Source organism: Chlorocebus sabaeus, chromosome 6, assembly GCF_047675955.1.
Source record: "Chlorocebus sabaeus isolate Y175 chromosome 6, mChlSab1.0.hap1, whole genome shotgun sequence".
NCBI classification, from domain to species: domain Eukaryota; kingdom Metazoa; phylum Chordata; class Mammalia; order Primates; family Cercopithecidae; genus Chlorocebus; species Chlorocebus sabaeus.
The window spans coordinates 52,938,697-52,957,954 of NC_132909.1; the positions used below are offsets into that span (position 1 = coordinate 52,938,697).

Consider the following 19,258-nt stretch of genomic DNA (forward strand, 5'->3'; position numbering starts at 1 on the left):
GGCAAAACTGCTGGCGAGTGTACCTGTTCTGCCAAAAGTAAAATGGGCTTGCTGAGGAAATTAAGTTTATGTTCAAGTGCTATTTCTTTAAGGCACTGGGGAACAACCATTTCTAACAACCTGGTTCTACCTGGCTGAAACTGGATCCCGGAAGCTGCGCCCCTCCCGAGGCTCCTAGCGGAAGTGATGTCAGCGCGCTGCCACCATCTTTTCCCGCGCTGGCTAACTTTGGTCAGTGTTGTTTCGCGTTTATCCTGGTGGAGTCCACCCCTGCTGTGGTGAGTTCCGCCTGCTTGGGGGTCCAGGAGATAGAGGGGGTGTGGGTGGGGGATGCGGCAAAGGAAGGATTGGGCGCGGTCCCCCAGGAGCCTCTCGGATCCTGCTTGTTTCACTAGCTTCTCCAGGGGTTGTCGGTCCTCCCGCGCGGCCAGTTCCCTGAGGGCCCAGGCTCAGTGAGTCCACCTCAGGTGCCGCGTGGGGAAGTGTTTGTCGCTAGTCCGCGCGGTGTTTTCTGGGGTGCTTTCATTCGCTGTGCTCCCCTCTTCAAAAGCTTGGAAAGCAGCCTTTCTGAATGTTTTTCTTTCCGAAAGGAAAAGGATGTCTGCCATTCTAGTGAGGTTGGCTCTGGCCCCGCATCCTCCCGCGTCAGGCGTGTTCCTGGTGAGCACCAGCATTAAACTGGTTTCAAGAGGACTCTGACTTCCGTTTATTTGCTAAAAAATGTCTCATCTGAGAATCTGGCATTGTCTTGGTGTCCTTTACTTATTTTTGACACATTACATTTGGATGGAAAAAACATAGTTGTTGAAGGTGTGCCTATTTCTGTGTGTAAATATGAACACGTGTAGACTGTAAGCCTTTAGTTTTTTTATTTTTATTTTCTTGGACGTTATTTGTTTTCTAGTTGTTACCAGCTACAAGCCTTTCTACTTAAGAAAGGCAGGCCAGACGCGCTGGCTGACGCCTGTAATCTCAACACTTTGGGAAGCCGAGGCAGGTGGATCACCTGAGGTCAGGGGTTCGAGACCAGCCTCGCCAACATGGTGAAACAGGGTTTTACCATAGAGACGGTGTTTTGTCATGTTTGTCAGGCTGGTCTCGAACTCCTTACCGCAGGTGATCTGCCCGCCTGCAGCTTCAGTCATCTTAGGTACATAATGAAGTTAACAATAACACACGTGGCTGGTGGCTACTGAATTGTTCTGTGCAGGTCTGAACTGCCTTCTGGTCATATTGTGGGGAGTAACAGCATCCACAGGAGATCAGGCTCCAAGGACAAATATCAGACTAATTATTAGGGTTATTTGAATGTAGGATTTTTTCAGTAATGAGCCAGGCATGGTGGCTCATGCTTCTTATCCCAGCACTTTGGGAGGCCAAGGCAGGAGGATTGTTTGAGCCCAGGAGTTTGAGACCAGCCTGGGCAACCTGGTGAAACCGTGTCTCTACTAAAAATACAAAAAATTAGACCCAGTGGTGAAGGGGGCCAGCCCCTCCACACCTGTGGATATTTCTCATCCGGTGGGATGAGAGACTGAGAAAAGAAATAAGACACAGAGACAAAGTATAGAGAAAGAACAGTGGGCCCAGGGGACTGGCACTCAGCATACAGAGGACCCGCACTGGCGCTGGCCTGTGAGTTCCCTCAGTATTTATTGATTATTATTTTTACTATCTTAGCAAGAGGAGTGTAGCAGCGCAACAGGTGGGGAGAAGATCAGCAGGGAAACATGCGAGCAAAGGAATCTGTATCATGAATAAGTTCAAGGAAAGGTACTGTGCCTGGATGTGCACATAGGCTAGATTTATGTTTCTCTTTTTTTTTTTTTTTTTGAGACGGAGTCTCGCTCTGTTGCCCAGGCTAGAGTGCAGTGGCCGGATCTCAGCTCACTGCAAGCTCCGCCTCCCGGGTTTATGCCATTCTCCTGCCTCAGCCTCCCGAGCAGCTGGGACTACAGGCGCCCGCCACCTCGCCCGGCTAGGTTTTTTTGGTATTTTTTAGTAGAGACGGGGTTTCACCGTGTTAGCCAGGATGGTCTCGATCTCTTGACCTCGTGATCCGCCCGTCTCGGCCTCCCAAAATGCTGGGATTACAGGCTTGAGCCACCGCGCCTGGCCGATTTATGTTTCTCTTTACCCAAACATCTCAGTGTAGCAAAGAGGAACAGAGCAGTATTACTGCCAGCATATCTCACCTCCAGCCAGAGGGCAGTTTTCTCCTATCTCAGAATAGAATGAATGGGAATGCTAAGCTCTACATCGAGACATTCCATTCCCAGGGAGGAGCAGGAGACAGAAGCCTTCCTCTTAACTGCAAAGAGGCCTCCCTCTTTCACTCCTCCTCAGCACAGACCCTTTATGGGTGTTGGGCTGGGGGATGGTAAAGTCTTTCTTTTCCCATGAGGCCATATCTCAGGCTGTTTCAGTAGGGGGAAACCTTGGACAATACCCAGGCTTTTGTGGGCAGAGGTCCCTGTGGCTCTCCTCAGTACATTGTGCCCCTGTTTAATAGAGAATGGAGAATGGCGATTACTTTTACCAAGCATACTTACTGCAAACATATTGTTAACAAGGCACATCCTGCACAGCCCTAAATCCATTAAACTTTGATTCATTACAGCACATGTTTCTGTGAGCACAAGGTTGGGACTAAAGTTACAGGTTAACAGCATCTCAAAGAAGAAACAATTTTTCTTGGTACAGATCAAAATGGAGTTTCTTATGTCTTCCTTTTCTACATAGACACAGTAACAATCTGATCTCTCTTTCTTTTCCCAACACAGTGGTGTGCACCTGTATTCCCTGTCACTTTGGGGGCTGAAGTGGGAGAATCACTTGAGGCCAGGAGTTTGAGACCAACCTGGCTGATAGGGCGAAACCCCGTCTCTACTAAAAATACAAAAATTAGCCAGGCGTGATGCATACCTCTAATCCCAGCTACTCAGGAGGCTGAGCCCTGATAATCGCTTGAACCTGGGAGGCAGAGGTTACAATGAGTTGAGATTGTGCCATTGCACTCCAGCCTGGGTGACAGAGTGAGACTGTGTCTCATTAATAATAATATAATGATAATAAGGCACGGTGATGCACACCTGTGGTCCCACCTGTTCAGGAGACTGAGGTGGGAGGATCACTTGAGCCTGGGAGGTCTAGGCTACAGAGAGCTGTGTTAGTGCCATTGCACTTCAACCTGGGCAACAGAGTGAGACCCTGTCTCGGTAGATAGATAGATAGAGGTAATGATAGCTATTGGGAAGGATGGTTATGATAATTGAGCATGTATATATAAAGCTACTAGAGCCACTTGTGACACACTAATCCTCAGTAAATGTCAGTTGCTGTTATTAATACTATCATTACTGAGTGATGATACTGAGTACAGTTTTTGGTGGCCTTCACATCTGTCACCTGCAGAGAGAAAGCTCGTGCATAATATTCAGTGACTGATGTTTGATGCTTGTTGTTTGATGATTGATATGAACAGGACCTCAAATAACCCATACAAAGAGGAATGGAGATTGCCTCTATTGACCTAGATTCGTAAGTTACCCTGTAGTGACTTACTTTTCCACTAGGGTTTTTTTCCAGGAACCAATCTGCCCTTTTGAAGAAAAGACAAAGGTAGTAGTCTTGTGTCAGCTAGACCCAGAAAAGCAGATGTGGGCCGAGCTGCCTGTTGGGTAAAGGGTAATAGTTTCATTTTACAAGAAAACTTACACCCTGAAAAACGTGACTCTCTATCTGCCCATAGTAGTAACACTCATGAAGCTTATGTAGCATTTCCGAAGGCACACGAACCAGGGCTGAATTCTAAAACAGCATCCTGGCTGGGTACAGTGGCTCATGCCTGGCATCAAGAAAGACAGCATTGAGGCACAGCTCACCATCAGCTTCAGAGCATGGCAGTCATTGATATGTCCCATGGTAAGTCCTTGTTGATGCTCTTTTTCAGAGATTCTGCTTTAGGTCACACTCCACAACGTAAGAGTCCAGTGAGCTGGGCCTGAGCAGGCATGGCGCTGGTTTTTCTTTTGTTGTTTTTTCGAGACGGAGTTTCTTGTTGCCCAGGCTGGAGTGCAACGGCGCAATCTCAGCTCAACGCAACCTCTGCCTCCTGGGTTCAAGCGATTCTCCTGCCTCAGCCTCCCTAGTTGCTGAGATTACAGGCTAATTTTGTATTTTTATTAGAGACGCATTTCTTAATGTTGGTCAGGCTAATCTTGAACTCCTGACCTCACGTGATTTGCCCGTCTTGGCCTACCAAAGTGTTGGGATTATAGGTGTGAGCCACCACACCTGGCCACTGGTGGTTCTTTTAGGAAGAATCGAAGTGAGATGTAGAATACTATTTTGTTTTATTTTATTCATTTATTTATCTTATTTTATTTATTTATTTATTTATTGGAGACAGAATATTGCTCTGTCAAACAGGTTGGAGTGCATTGATGCAGTATCAGCTCACTGCAACCTCTGCCTTTCGGGTTGAAGCAATTCTCTTGCCTCAGTCTCCCACGTAGATGGGACCACAAGCACGTGTCACCAGGTCTGGCTAATATTGTTTGTTTGTTTGTTTGTTAGTTAAATGGAGTCTCACTGTGTTACCCAGGCTGTAGTGCAGTGGCACGACTTCAGCTCTCTGCAACCTCTGCTTCCCTGGTTCAAGCAATTCTCTACCTCAGCCTCCTGTAATTTTATTTTATTTTTTTATTTTTATTTTTTTAGTAGAGATGGGGTTTTGCCATGTTGGCCAGGCTTGTCTTGAATGCCTGACCTCAAGTGATTTGCCCACGTTGGCTTCCCAAAGTGTTGGGATTACAGGCATGAGCCACTGTGCCCAGCTAGGATGCTGTTTTAGAATTCAGCCCTGGTTCGTGCGCCTTCGGAAATGCTACATAAGCTTCGTGAGTGTTACTACTATGGGCAGAGAGAGAGTCACATTTTTCAGGGTGTAAGTTTCCTTGTAAAATGAAACTATTACCCTTTACCCAACAGGCAGCTCGGCCCACATCTGCTTTTCTGGGTCTAGCTGACACAGGACTACTATGGAATTTCGTGGCAGTGTTGTGTGTGTGTAGTTTTCTCGAGTGTGCAGGAATATATGGGAATTTCAAGCTAGGATGGAATGACTTCTAGGCATGAGAATGTGGTTAGGATGGGCAGCTCTGGCTTCTCATTGCCTTCTTACTTTTCCACTAAGGTGTTTTTCCAGGGAACCAATCTGCCCTTTTGAAGAAAAGACAAAGGTAGGAACGATGGTGGAGGACTACCTGGCAAATTCTTATCAGGTAAACAGACAATGTACCATTATACAAAATGACATACTTACGTCCAATAGACACATTTCCTTCTAGACAGACTCATCTCCGGAGTTTTCTTAGAGCAAATGAAGCCTTACTCAAGGACTGAGTCCCCAGATGAATTTCCCCAGAGAATGAAGTCTCCTGTACATAAAGTATTAACTTGAAAATCATCCCAGTGGCTTAGTAATTACTACTTAAGCTTGACCTTGATGGTGCCAGCTGCATCTTTTTTACATTGCTGGGTGTGGTGACAGATGATAAAGCAGATGAAAGTGTCCTTTTATCAAGTTACTCACTTATCAGCATTTATCAGATATATGCAGTGTGCTCAGGAGTGTGCTGCATAGAGACCAATGGGACAGGAAGAGCTCCTAACCTGGTTGTGCTGAGATAAAGTGTAAGCAGTGTGCAATGGCTCATGCCTGCAATTCCAACTACTCAGGAGGCAGAGGTGGGAGGAGCACTTCAGCCCAGGAGATCGAAGCTGCAGTAAGCAGCAATTGTGCCTGCGTGACACAGTGGGACCCTGTCGTTATGTATAAATAAATAAACATATTGGATAGATAGATAAAAATTCATGCTTAGGAAGTACTGTTCTCATCAAAATAGGAATTTAAAATTTAAGAATGAAAATATTTAAAAAATAAAGATAGATCAAACAAAAAAAGATTTAAAAAAATTTTTTTGAAGTGCTGTTCAAGGCATATGCCTGTAGGAGGTCCACCTTGATTGTTTAGACACAAGAGTTCCTGAGACATTAAACCCTGGAGTATATCTTGGGAGATCTCAGAACCACATATAAGTGAGTATAAGGTTCCCTTTCATCATTCTCCAGTGAGCATTGGTGGAAGTGTTCATTGGCTCAAACCAGCATGTGTGTGATGACTTAGGATTCAGTGACGTTTGATGATGTGGCTGTGGAGTTCACCCCAGAGGAGTGGGCTTTACTGGACACAACTGAGAAATACCTCTACAGAGATGTGATGCTGGAGAACTACATGAACCTGGCCTCTGTAGGTAAGAGTAACATAATTTTGCTTGGCATGGTAGCCTGCACCTGTAGTCCCAGATACTTGGGAGGCTGAGGTCAGAGAAGTGCTTGAGCATGGGAGCTTGATATTGTCATGGACAATATTGTGAGACCTCGTCTGTAAAAAAAAAAAAAAAAAATTGTAAAAATAAAGACTAAGCCAGGCATGGTGGCTCACGCCTGTAATCCCAGCACTTTGGGAAGGCAAGGTGGGCAGATCATGAGGTCAAGAAATCAAGACCAGCCTGGCTAACACAGTGAATCCCCTTCTCTACTAAAAATGCAGAAAATTAGCTGGGTATGGTGGCACATCCCTGTAGTCCCAGCCGCTCGGGAGGCTGAGGCAGTAGAATCACTTGAACCTGAGAGGCAGAGGGTGCAGTGAGCCGAGATTGCATTACTGCACTCCAGCTTGTGCGACAGAGTGAGACTCCATCTCAAAAAAAAATAAAATACAATACAATAAAAATAAAAATAAAAAAAGATTTTTAAAGATCCACTTTACCTCAGAAGATTTAAGCTATTTTTCTCAGAATTTCAGATATCTCTGACTTTTATTTTCCATGTAGTCAAACATTCCTATGACCTAACAAAACTACCTGTTCTGTCTTTTTTTTTTTAAGTTTATCATTTTGATACATATTCTTTATCCCGATATTTCCTACTTTCCCTTTCCTGATAATCTTATCTTCCTGTTCCCCATCGTTTTATTTTTCACAGAAGCAGTTTGTAGTAAACTATCTAAACACATCAGTTGTGTAATAAACCCCACGTCCTTATAGCCAAATTTTTGACATGCCAAAATCCTCAAAGTTCTCTGGCTTATCTCTTATTACTGTGTTTAATTTGAAAACAAATACAAATGACTCATCGTTTTAAACATTTCTTCTATAAACCCTTACATTTCTTTTTCTGCTTAACTTCAGAATGGAAAATACAACCTAGAATCAAAGGGTCATCACTTCAGCAGGGTTTTTTGAAGAATCCAATATTCAGTGGGATACAAATGGTAAGATTCATGAGTGATATTTCTTAGTTTCCTCTCAGAAAAGATTGAGAATTCCATTCTAGGAAATAGCATCGTCAGAGCTATGACTTACTTCTGTAATCCCAGCTACTTGGAAGGCTGAGCTGAGAGGATCATTTGAGCCCAGTAGTTCGAGACCAGCCTAGGCAGTATAACAAGATCCCATCTCTGATTTTAAAAAGAGGCTGGATGTTGTGGCTCCTGCCTGTAATCCCAATACTATGGGAGGTTGAGGTGTGTGGATCATTTGAGGTCAGGAGTTTAAGACCAGCCTGGTCAACATGGTGAAACTCCGTCTCTACTAAAAATGTAAAATCTACACTATTTGGTTGGGTACAGTGACTGACGCCTGTAATCCCAACACTTTGGGAAGCTGAGGCAGGAGAATTGCTTGAGTCTAGGAGATCAAGACCAGCCTAGGCAACAGGGAGACCCTGTCTCTACAAAAAATAAAAAATTAGTGGGGTGCGTTGGCATGCAACTGTAGTCCAAGCTCCTTGGAGCACTGAGGCAGGATGATGGCTTGAGCCTGGGAGATTAAGACCGCAGTGGACTGTGATCGTGCCATGGTACCCAGCCTGGATGACAGAGTGAGAACCTGTCTCAAACCACCCCCGACAATTAAAAGAAGACAGTTTTTTTTGTTTTGTTTGTTTTTGTTTTTGTTTTTTAAATAATTAGAGCCAGTGGCATAAAATTCTAGCAAAAGATCCATCATTCAGTCTGGAAGAAATCAAGAAGGTAGGAAATGAAAAAAACATTAAATATTAAAAAGTAAAATGGTAATTGTCACCAAAATAATGTTTCCATGTTCAGATGGGTGAAATCTTTTAATATGTCTGAAAACATTTTAAATCCTTTATCCCCTCCTCAGCAGACAAGAAACTACAGTGGATGGAAACTGTGAGAATTCTGGAGAGGTCTTCAGTGAACAGTTTTGCCTTAAGACACACATGAGAGCTCAGAGTGGAGGGAACACTTCTGAGGGTAATTGTTATGAAAAAGACGTCTTCAGTGTGCACAAGGAAGCCTCTATTGGACAGGAACTTTCCAAATTTAATCTGTGTGGAAAAGTCTTCACCCTAACTCCAGGTCTTGCTGTATATCTTGGAATTCTCAATGCAAGACAACCATACAAATGTAAGGAATGTAAAAAAGGCTTTAAGTATTTTGTGAGCCTTGATAATCACATGAGAATCCACATTGGAGAGAAACTGTGAATTTCAGGAATGTGGAGAGTCATCACACCTTCCTCACACCTAAAGCAGTTTGTAACAGTTCATACTGGAAAGAAATCTAAAAAGACTAAGAATTGTGGGAAATCCTTCACTAATTTTTCTCAACTTTCTGCACATGTGAAAACTCATAAAGGAGAGAAGCCCTTTGAATGAAAAGAATGTGGAAGATCGTTTAGAAATTCCTCATCCTTTAATGTTCATATTCAGATTCACACTGGAATAAAACCACACAAATGTATGGAATGTGGGAAAGCCTTCACTAGATCAACTCACCTTACTCAGCATATAAGAACTCACACTGGAATAAAACCCTATGAATGTACAGAATGTGGCCAAGCCATTACTCAGTACACGGGCCTTGCTATACACATACAAAATCACACTGGGGAGAAACCCTATCAGTGTAAGGAATGTGGGAAAGCCTTCAATAGATCTTCAACGCTTACTCAACATAGAAGAATTCACACAGGAGAGAAGCCTTATGAATGTGTTGAATGTGGGAAGACCTTCGTTACTTCTTCTGATCGTAGTAAACATTTGAAAACTCACAGTGGAGAAAGGCCCTTTATATGCAAGATATGTGGTAAAGCATTTATGTATTCCTCACCCGTTAATGTTCACCTGCAAACTCATACCGGAGAGAAACCCTTCATGTGTAAAGAATGTGGGAAAGCATTTGCTGTTTCCTCACACTTAAGTAGACATGAGAGAATTCACACTGGGGAGAAACCCTATGAAAGTAAGGGTATAAGTGTTACCATTTAGCTCATAGGTTGCCATCTTTAATTATTGGCAGTGACACTAAAGATAATCAGATTTGTAGGCCGGGCGCGGTGGCTCAAGCCTGTAATCCCAGCACTTTGGGAGGCCGAGACGGGTGGATCACGAGGTCAGGAGATCGAGACCATCCTGGCTAACCTGGTGAAACCCCATCTCTACTAAAAAATGCAAAAAACTAGCCGGGCGCGGTGGCGAGCGCCTGTAGTCCCAGCTACTTGGGAGGCTGAGGCAGGAGAATGGCGTAAACCCGGGAGGCGGAGCTTGCAGCGAGCTGAGATCGGGCCACTGCACTCCAGCCTGGGCGACAGAGCAAGACTCCGCCTCAAAAAAAAGAACAAAAAAAAAAAGATAATCAGATTTGTCGTAAATGCCTTGCAGAGGTTGTAATGGCTCACGGATTGGCTTTGGATGCCATCCTGAGGGTCTGAAATTAAACCTACAGGTTCTGATTACAATTTCATACAACAGATGTCTGAGTCTGGGCATCTATGAAGAAGGGTCATGGATGGTGAGGTCAGTACTGCAGGCTGCCTCACATTAGTGATTAGATTCCTAAGATCATAGCATTAACAAGTTCTGTATGAGATAAGTCGTCTAGATTGGTCCCAGCCCCTGTTAGTAAGATGCTCCTCCAAGGGTATCTTCTGTTCCCACAGATCCTGCAGAGCATGGCAGATATGAAACCATCCTTAACTGCCAGTGCACTTTCACAGTGATTATTTCTGTGTCTCCTTCTTATAAAATCTATGAAGTGTGACAGCCTTACCTGTTCTGTCTTCTCTGTCCATTTTAGGTGGCACAGTGTAAGTGGCAGTGTCTCTTCTAGTATAATCCAGTCTCTCTCCTCACTTCTGTTAAGATGGCTGATATAGTCCATGAATCTCACTGATGATCTCTTTATCAAATGATTGTTCAGCCACATATTCAGGATTCTCTTCAGTACAAGTTTTGTAATTTTTGCAGTATGGATAGGCTGAGAATTTTCCAAATCTCCAAGTTCTGGTTCTGTTTTCTTTTATATTTCTTCTGCAGTTCAGGTCTTCTCTTTTGCATTTTCCTGTAAGCAGTCAGGAAGAATGAAGCTTCCTGTGTCCTTTAACACTTTAATTACAGATGTTAGTGATAAATACCCAATTTTATCTCTCTCAAGCTCTACTTTCCACAAAATGCTAGAATTCAGTTCTGCCAAGTTCTTCACCACTTCATATGAAGGGTTGTCTTTTCTTCATTTTCCAATAGCATGTTCCTCATTCCCCAGTGACACCTTACCAGAATCACCCTTACTAATATTATTTCTAGCTTGCACATCAGAATTCTTATAGCCTCTACTCATTTGTCAATTTCAAAGCTGCTTCACATTTTTAGTTTTTTGTTTGTTTGTAATGGCAGTACCTCACTTTTCAGTGCCAAAATCTGCCTCAGTTAGCTCAGGCAACCATAACAGAATAACACAGACCAAATGGCTTACAAATTCTTTTAATTTTAAATAACTGAAGTTAAAAACACATTTTTTTTTTTTTTTTTTTTTTGAGACGGAGTTTGTATTTTTACTTAACCATGTATCTTGGAAATCACTTCATGTGAGTTCATAGAGATCTTCATTCATTTCTAGGGCTGCATGATAGTCCATTGGTGGATGTACCATATATTCAGATACTCTAATACTTGAGAGCATTTAGGCATTCATATTGCAATCACAAACAGTGCTGCAATTAATACTCTTGAACTTCTTTGAATTGTTAAAGGTTTACCTTCAAGGCAGATTCTTAGAAGTTTAGAGTGAATCCTGGACCTGGTTTAAAAAAAAAAAAATTCTTAAAAGTAGGATTGTGGCTGGGCACAGTGACTCATGCCTGTAATCCCAGTACTTGGGAGGCTGAGGCAGGTGGATTACTTGAGGTCAGGAGTTTGAGACCAGCATGGCCAACATGGTGAAACCCCGTCTCTACTAAAAATACAAAAAATTAGCAGGGCGTGGTGACACATGCCTGTATTCCCAGTTACTTGGGAGGCTGAGGCAAGAGAATCCCTTGAACCCGGGAAGCGGAGGTTGAGGTGAGCCAAGATCGTGCCATTGCACTCCAGCCTGGGCAACAAGAGCGAAACTCCATCTCAAAAAAAAAAGAAAAAAAAAAAAAAGCAGAATTGCAAGGCCAGGCATAGTGGCCCGTGCCTGTAACCCCAGCACTTTGAGCTCCTTAGTTTGAGAGCAGCCTGAGTAACAAGGTGAACTCATCTCTAAAAAATATGCAAAAATTAGCCGGGTGTTGTGGCTCATGCCTGTAGTCCCCAGCTACTCTGGAGGTTGAGGTGGGAGCATTGCTTGAACCTGACAGGTGGATGCTGCAGGTAGCCCAGATTGTGCCACTGCATATTCCAGCCTGGGGGACACAGCAAAACTTTGTCAAAAAAGAAAAAGGTCGGGCATGGTGGCTCACGCTTGTAATCCCAACACTTTGGGGTGGGAGGATTGCGTGAGCTCAGGAGTTTGAGACCAGGCTGGGCAACATGGCCAAACCATGTCTTTACTAAAAATTAAAAAAAATTAGGCCGGGCGTGGTGGCTCACGCCTGTAATCCCAGCACTTTGGGAGGCCGAGGCGGGTGGATCACGAGGTCAGGAGATCGAGACCATCCTGGCTAACACAGTGAAGCCCCATCTCTACTAAAAGCATGAAAAATTAGCGGGGCGAGGTGGTGGGCGCCTGTAGTCCCAGCTACTCTGGAGGGTGAGGCAGGAGAATGGCGTGAACCCGGGAGGCGGAGCTTGCAGTGAGCCAAGATCGTGCCACTGCACTCCAGCCTGGGCGACAAAGCGAGACTCCGTCTAAAAAAAAAAAAAAAAAAGAAAAAACGGGTGTGGTGGTGTGCTCCTGTAGTCCCAGTTACTAGGGAAACAGGCACAAGAGTCGCTTGAACCCAGGAAGTGGAGGTTGCAGTGAGTTGAGATCATGCCATTGCACACCAGCCTGGGCAACAGAGGGAGACTGTCTCAAAATTTTTAAAAAAAGAAGTTTCCAGATTGCACAGGTAGTGTTTTCAGGTATTGCCAATTTCTCTGTAGTATACAGCCTCCAAATTGTCCCCCAATAATTCCTGTTTCTCAATACTCATACCTTTGTGTAGTGTTCATAGAGATCTCACATTGTACTAGGCTTCATCTCTGTGCCTAGCAGAATGTGGCAAAAGTCATATTAAGTCACTGCGGAAGTTTAGATTACAAAAGACCACACACATATGGAATCTCACTGGAGTCCATACAGTGAAAGCAATCTTGAAAAAGAAGTTTGGCCGGGCGCGGTGGCTCACGCCTGTAATCCCAGCACTTTGGGAGGCCGAGGCGGGCGGATCACAAGGTCAGGAGATCGAGACCATGGTGAAACACCGTCTCTACTAAAAAATAGAAAAAAATTAACCGGGCGCAGTGGCGGGCGCCTGTAGTCCCAGCTACTCGGGAGGCTGAGGCAGGAGAATGGCGTGAACCCGGGAGGCGGAGCTTGCAGTGAGCCGAGATTGCGCCACTGCACTCCAGCCTGGGCCACAGAGCGAGACTCCGTCTCAAAAAAAAAAAAAAAAAAAAGAAAGAAAAAGAAGTTTGTTGGGTAGGGCAAGGTGGCTCACGCCTGTAATGGCAGCACTCTGTGAAGCCAAGGCAGGTGGATCATTTGAGGTCAGGAGTTTGAGACCAGCTTGGCCAATATGGCGAAACCCCATCTCTACTAAAAATACAAAAATTAGCCGGGCACAGTGGCAGACTTCTGTAATCCCAGCTACTCGGCAGGCTGAGGCAGGAGAATCATTTGAACCTGGGAGGTGGAGGTTGTGGTGGTGAGCCGAGATCATGCCATTGCCCTCTGGTCTGGGCAACAGCGAGAGTCTCAAAAAAAAAAAAGAAAAAGAAAAAAAAAAGATTGTTGGAGAATTCACACTTTGTGATGTCAAAAGTTACTAGCCTATAATCCCAACAATTCGGGAGGCTGACTCAGGAAAACTGCTTGAGTCCAGGAGTTTGAGACCAGCTTGGGCAACTTAAGGAGACTTCATCTCTACAAAAAATAAAAATAAAAAATAGCTCGGCATGGTGGTGCATACCTGTAGTCCCAGCTACTCAGCAGCTGAGGTAGGAGGGATCCCTTGAGCCCAGGAAGTTGACCCTGCAGTGAGCTGTGATCGCACCATTGCACTCCAACCTGGGCAACAGAGTGAGACCGTGTCTCAAGAAAAAAGCAGAAAAAATAGTATTACAAAGCTATAGTAATCAAAACAATGTGGTATAGGCATAACTAGACATAGAGACCATTGTTATAGCATAGAGAGCCCAGAAATAAACCCTCACAGATATAATCAAATGGCTTTTCACAGTGATGCCAACAACCTTCAATGGAGAAAGGGCAGTTTTAATTTTCTTGCTGGGCTACATTCCCAGGAGGTTAGGCATTCTTAGTCACAGGAAGAGATAGGAGGTTGGCACAAGATACAGGTCATAAAGACCTTGCTGGTAAAACAGGATGCGGTAAAGAACCTGGTCAAGTTCCATCAAATCCAAGATGTTGACAAATGTGACCTCTGGTCATCCTCACTGCTAATTATAGGTTAATTATAATGCACTAGCATGCTAAAAGACAGTCCCATCAACTCCATGACTTTGTACAAATGTCACAGCAATGTTTGGAAGTTTACCTAGATAGTCTAAAAGGGAAGGATACTAGATTCCAGAAAATCTCTGCCCCTTTCCTGAAAAACTTCTGGACACCCCACCCCTCATTTAGCATATAATCAATAAATAACCATAGGTATACTCAATGGAGCAGCGCATAGGAAAGGAGACCAGACTCCTTTCCGTTAACAATACCATCATGGGTCGGGCACGGTGGCTCAAGCCTGTAATCCCAGCACTTTGGGAGGCTGAGGCGGGCGGATAACCTGAAGTCAGGAGTTCGAGACCAGCCTGGGCAACATTGGTGAAACCCCCGAATAAAAATTAAATTAAAAAAAGAAAAAAAAAACCAATACCATCATGATCCAGTAATCCCACTACTGAGTATATTTCCAAAGGAAATGACGTCAATATCTTGAAGAGATATCTGCAATCCCACGTTCATTGCAAACTTCTTAGAATATAATAGACAAGATATGGAAATAACCTAAATATTCCTGGACATTTAGGAATGAAGAAAATGTGATATATACACGTGAATATTATTTAGCCTAAAAAAAAGAAGGAAATCTTGTATAATCTCACATATATGTGGGCTCTAACATAACCACAAAGCCCTTGACTCATAGAAGCAAAGAAGAGAATGTTGGCCAGGGGCGGTGGCTCACGCCTGCAATCCCAGCACTTTGGGAGGCTGACGTGGGTGGATCACGAGGTCAGGAGTTTGAGAACAGCCTGGCCAACATGGTAAAACTACATCTCTTCTAACAATACAAAAATTAGCCAGGCATGGTGGTGGGCGCCTGTAATCCCAGCTACTCAGGAGGCTGAAGCACAAAAATCCCTTGTACCCAGGAGGCGGAGGCTGCAGGGAGCCAAGATCCTGCCACTGCACTCCAGCCTGGGTGCAGAACGAGACTCCATCTGAAAAAAAAAGAAAAAATTTGGTTGCCAGGGAATGGGAGAATGAGGAGAGACTGGGGAGACGTTAGGCAAAGGGTATAAACTTTCAATTACAAGATGAAAAAATTCAGGGATTTAAATATACAGCATGGAGATTTTAGTTAACAATACTGTATTGTCCAGCCGGGCGGTGTCTCACGCCTATAATCCCAGCACTTTGGGAGGCTGAGGTGGGGGGAATCGAGATCAAGACCATCGTGGCCAACATGGTGAAAGCCCGCCTCTACTGAAAATACAAAAAATTAGCCCAGTGTGGTGGTGTGCACCTGTAATCTCAGCTACTCAGGAGGCTGCCTGGCAGGAGAATCTCTTGAATCTGGGAGGCAGAGGTTGCAGTAAACCGAGATCAGGCCATTGAACTCCACCCTGGTGACAGAGTAAGACTCCGACTTTTAAAAAAAAAAAAAAAACCTGTGTCATATACTTGGAATTTGCTAAGAAAGTAGTTTTTAAGTGTTCTCAACACAGTAAAAAAGGTAACTGTGAAGTGATGGATGCATAAATTAGTATGATAGTGGTAATCATTTCACAATGTTTATACAAAACATCACATTGCACACTTTATACAGTTTTTATTTGTCAATGATGGATCAATAAATCTTGTGGTGGGAGGTGGGGGAGAAGTGTTAGCAGAAAAACTGGATATAGACATGCATAAGAAGGGAGTTAGACCCTAACCTTATACCATATATAAAATGAACTTCAAATGGATCAAGGCCAGGCACGGTGGTCCACGCCTGTAATCCCAGCACTTTGAGACGCCGAGGCAGGTGAATCACAAGGTGAGGAGTTCAAGACCAGCCTGGCCAATATGGTGAAACCCCGCCTCTACTAAAAATACAAAAATTAACCGGGTGTGGTGGAGGGCACCTGTAATCTCAGCTACTTTTGCGGCTGAGGCAGGAGAATTGCTTGAACCAGGCAGGCGGAGGTTGCAGTGAGCTGAGATAGCGCCTTGCACTCCAACCTGGGCAATAAGAGCAAAACTTCGTCTCAAAAAAAAAAAAAAAAAAAAAAAAAAAAAAAAAGGATCAAGAGCGCTTTCCTTGGCCAGGCGCGGTGGCTCAAGCCTGTAATCCCAGCACTTTGGGAGGCCGAGACGGGCGGATCACGAGGTCAGGAGATCGAGACCATCCTGGCTAACACGGTGAAACCCCGTCTCTACTAAAAAAAAACTACAAAAAAACTAGCCGGGCGAGGTGGCAGGCGCCTGTAGTCCCAGCTACTCGGGAGGCTGAGGCAGGAGAATGGCATGAACCCGGGAGGTGGAGCTTGCAGTAAGCTGAGATCCGGCCACTGCACTCCAGCCTGGGCGACAGAGCAAGACTCTGTCTCAAAAAAAAAAAAAAAAAGAGCGCTTTCCTTGCCTAATGCAGCCATGGCTTGTGGTCCCAAGAAGCATCTGAAGGGGGGTAGCAGCTCCAAAGCATTGAATGTTGCATAAATTGACCAGTGTGTTTGCTCCTCATCCATCCACCAGTCCCCACAAGTTGAGAAAGTGTCTCCCCCTCATCATTTTCCTAAGGAACAGACAAGTATGCCCTGACAGGAGATGAAGTAAAGAAGATTTTCATGCAGCCATTCGTTAAGATCGATGGCAAGGTCCGAACTGATATACCCCGCTGGATTCATGGATGTTATCAACATTGACAAGATGGGAGAGAATTTCCATCTGACCTGTGACACCAAGGGTCACTTTGCTGTACAATGTACTACACCTGAGGAAGTTAAGTACAAGTTGTGCAAACTGAGAAGAATCTTTGTGGGCACAAAAGGAATCCCTCATCTGCTGACTCATGATGCTCACGCCATCTGCTACCCTGATCCCTGTATCAAGGTGAATGATACCATTCAGATTGATTTGGAGACTGGCAAGATTACTGATTTCATCAAGATTGACACTGGTAACCTGTGTATGGTGACTGGAAGTGGTAACCTGGGAAGAATGGGCATGATCAACAACAGAGTAGCACCCTCGATCTTTCAATGTGGTTCACGTGAAAGATGCCAATGGCAACAGCTTTGCCACTCTACTTTCCAACATTTTTGTCACTGGCAAGGGCAACAGACCACGGATTTCTCTTCCCCAAGGAAAGGGTATCCGCCTCACCATTGCAGAAGAGATAGACAAAAGACTGGTGGCCAAACAGTCTTGAGTGGATGAAATGGTCCCCGAGTGACATTTTAGATCTTCATATGTAATTTAAAATAATGTGGCATGGCTGGGCACAGTGGCTCACTCCTGTAATCCTAGCACTTTGGGAGGCCGAGGTGGGTGGATCACGAGGTCAGGTGTTCGAGACCAGCCTGACCAACATAGTGAAGCCCTGTCTTTACTAAAAAGAAATACAAAAAGTAGCCGGGCATGGTGGCGTGCACCTGTAATCCCAGCTACTCAGGAGGCTGAGGCAGGAGAATCACTTGAACCTGGAAGGCAGAGGTTGCAGCGAGCTGAGATCGTGCCACTGCACTCCAGCCTGGGCAACAGAGCAAGCCTCTGTCTTAATAATAATGTGGCATGATTTTTAAAAAATGGATCAAAAACCTAAGTGTAGTGTAAGAGCTAGAGCTGGAAAACTATTAGAAGGAAACATAGGTGAGAAAGCTTCATGATATTGGAATTGGAAATGACTTCTTAGTTATGTCATCAACCATACAGGCAACACAAGAAAAATTATGAGTTAAACCTAATCAATACAAATTTTGTGCTTCAAAGCATAATAACAAGAGAGTGGAAAGACAATCTAAAAATGGGAGAAAATATTTGCAAGTCCTGTATCTGACTGGGGACAAATATTCAGAGTTTCTTTTTAAAATTTCTAGAACCCAAGAGTAACAACAACAAAACCCAATTCAAATACAGAAAAAGGACTTACATAGTATCACCAAAGAAGATACACAGATGGCCAATAAACACAGGAAATGATGCTCACGAAAAGATGCTCAACGTCACTAAACATCATGAAAGTGAAAACCAAAACCATGCTGGATGTGATGTCTCACACCTGTAATCCCAGCACTTTGGGAGGCTCAGGGCAGGGGATTCCTTGAGAGTAGGAGTTCAAGACCAGCTTGGGCATATGGTGAGATTTCATCTTTACAAAAAAATTTTTTAGGCCGGGCGCGGTGGCTCAAGCCTGTAATCCCAGCACTTTGGGAGGCCGAGACGGGTGGATCACGAGGTCAGGAGATCGAGACCATCCTGGCTAACACGGTGAAACCCCGTCTCTACTAAAAACACAAAAAACTAGCTGGGCGAGGTGGCGGGCGCCTGTAGTCCTCGCTACTCGGGAGGCTGAGGCAGGAGAATGGCGTAAACCTGGGAGGCGGAGCTTGCAGTGAGCTGAGATCCGGCCACTGCACTCCAGCCCGGGCGACAGAGCAAGACTCCGTCTCAAAAAAAAAAAAAAAAAAAAAAAAAAAATTTTTTTAATTCAGCCAAGCATGATGGTGGCATGCACTTGTAATCTCTGCTACTTGAGAGGCTAAGGTGGGAGGATTACCTGAGTTCAGTAGGTTAAGGACTGCAGTGATCCATGATCATGTCACTGCATTCCAGCCTAGACAACAGAGTGAGACCCTATCTCAAACAAACAAACAAACAAAAAAAGAAACAGAATTACCATATGATCCAGACATTCCACTTTGGCATATATATCCAAAAGTGTTGAGAGCAGGTGCCCAAAGAAATATTTGTACACCAATGTTTATCTCACTAGTATTCACAATAGCCAATCCCTGCCCAACTGCAATTTTAACACACTTGTTTGAAACATAGCCTGAACGAGCTTATTTTTAGCCATTTCGAGTGTACCTTCTTTGAAAACCCCATCCCCCTGCTGTCCTACAGAGCTTTTTATTTTTTATTTGTTTTGTTTTTGTTTTTGTTTGTTTGTTTGTTTGAGACGGAGTCTCTGTTGCCCAGGCTGGAGTGCAGTGGCAAGATCTCAACTCACTGCAACTTCCGGCTCCCAGCTTCGAGTGATTCTCCTGCCTCAGCTTTCTTTTTTTTTTTTTTTTTTTTTGTTTTGAGACGGAGTCTCACTCTGTAGCCCAGGCTGGAGTGCAGTGGCCGGATCTCAGCTCACTGCAAGCTCCGCCTCCCGGGTTCATGCCATTCTCCTGCCTCAGCCTCCCGAGTAGCTGGGACTACAGGCGCCCGCCACCTCGCCCGGCTAGTTTTTTTGTAGTTTTAGTAGAGACGGGGTTTCACCGTGTTGGCCAGGATGGTCTCGATCTTCTGACCTCGTGATCCGCCCGTCTC

At 44.5% G+C, this 19,258-nt stretch overlaps 1 long non-coding RNA gene and 2 pseudogenes across 1 annotated transcript; 2 read left to right on the top strand and 1 right to left on the bottom strand.

Moving 5' to 3' along the window:
• The window catches only part of LOC103233872 (uncharacterized), a 22,900-nt pseudogene extending 12,763 nt beyond the window's left edge, over positions 1-10,137 (top strand).
• A 775-nt stretch (positions 10,138-10,912) lies between these two features.
• LOC140711913 (uncharacterized) lies at positions 10,913-16,012 on the bottom strand. Its single transcript, XR_012093251.1, has 2 exons — positions 13,467-16,012; positions 10,913-11,167 (listed from the first exon to the last, which is right to left on the bottom strand). It is a non-coding gene; the product is annotated as an uncharacterized lncRNA (long non-coding RNA).
• A 360-nt stretch (positions 16,013-16,372) lies between these two features.
• LOC140711914 (small ribosomal subunit protein eS4, X isoform-like) lies at positions 16,373-19,000 on the top strand (annotated as a pseudogene).
• The last annotated feature ends 258 nt before the right edge of the window (positions 19,001-19,258 follow it).